The sequence below is a fragment of the Condylura cristata genome, unplaced genomic scaffold, assembly GCF_000260355.1.
Source record: "Condylura cristata isolate star-nosed mole 26May11 unplaced genomic scaffold, ConCri1.0 scaffold00019, whole genome shotgun sequence".
In the NCBI taxonomy this organism is placed as follows: Eukaryota; Metazoa; Chordata; class Mammalia; order Eulipotyphla; family Talpidae; genus Condylura; species Condylura cristata.
The window spans coordinates 22631024-22632511 of record NW_004567120.1 but is presented as its reverse complement, the minus strand read 5'-3'; positions in this window follow the sequence as shown (position 1 = coordinate 22632511).

Here is a 1488-nt window from a genome sequence, read left to right as displayed (position 1 = left end):
TCTCCAAAGTGATTGTACTGCTGTGCTAAATCCACCAACTTCTTTTACATCTTCTGACAATTGTTATTGTCAGATTTTATGATGTTTACCAATCAAATAGTTGGAAAATATTATTATTCTGTTGTCTTAGTATTAGTATTAGCATTTCAATAATTATTGGTGAAGTTGAGTAAAATATACTCATGAACTTATTGACCATTTGGGTTAATTCTGTGACTTAGCTATTTAAGTTTCTTAAATATTAAATGAAGTAATATGTATACACAATTAGAACAGTGCCTGACACAAAGCACATGAAAAATATTAGCTATATTGCCTGTTTTTTCTATTGAATTACTTTGATTTGTAGTTTTATATACTTTCATATAAATCCTTTGTTAGATCATTTGCATACAATGTCTCTCAGTAGTTTTTACTTTCATTTAAAAAAATTGAGTGATGATGCTTTACAACACTACATATGTTTCAGCGGTCTACAACAATGTGTAAGTTTGAGAAGTACAGGTTGATATCTCTTTAAATGTTTGCTATCACACCACACCCACCACCAAAAGCACCCATAATGTTCTGCCATATTCCATTGAACACCCACTACCCTACCCTTTGTTCCAACCTCCTACCCCTATTTGATAATCTCAGTTCTGTAGTCAGAATCCAAGTGTGTGTGTGTGTGTGTGTGTGTGTGTGTGTGTTTCCTTTATGCTATTGCTTTATATTCTACATATGAGTGAAGCCATCTGGTATTTGTCTTTCTCCTTCTTCCTTATTTCACTCATCATAATCCCCTCCAGTTCTATCCATGTTATTGCAAATGGCAAGAGTTTGTCTTTATTATAGCTGAGGAGTATTTTATTGTGAATATATGCTATATCTGCTTGATCCACTCATTTGTCATTGGACACTTAGGTTGTTTCCCTACCTTGGCCAATGAACATAAGGGTATATATACCACTTCAGAATAGAGTTTTTGTATTCTTTGGGTAGATATCTAGGAATTGAATTGCTGTATCATATGGTAGTTGTATTGTTAACTTTTTGAGGAACCTTTAGACTATTTCCATAGATGCTGTACTAGTTTATATTCCTACCAACAGTGGATGTGGTTTATGTATTTTTAATTCTTATACCATGCATACATTCATTTTAGATTCAATGAGTCAAATGTATTATTCTTTTCCAATGTGTTTGTATTTTGTGTCCAGTTAAAGACATCCCTACTGATATTATAAAAGGCCTTCTTTCTTATCAAAATTTTTAATTTTTACATTTAGGTTTTAAAATCTATAGAGATTTTATTTTTGTGTATGGCATGAGGTAAGAGTTCCTTTTTTTTTTATCTTTTCAAAACACCATCTGCTTCTTTTTGCCAAATACACAATTACTGAATTAAAAAAAACAAAAAAAAAAAAAAAAAAACAGCCAAAAAATCCTGGGATTACTCGAAAGTATACCAGTGACTTTTCATGATTAACTTTAGGATTTAATATT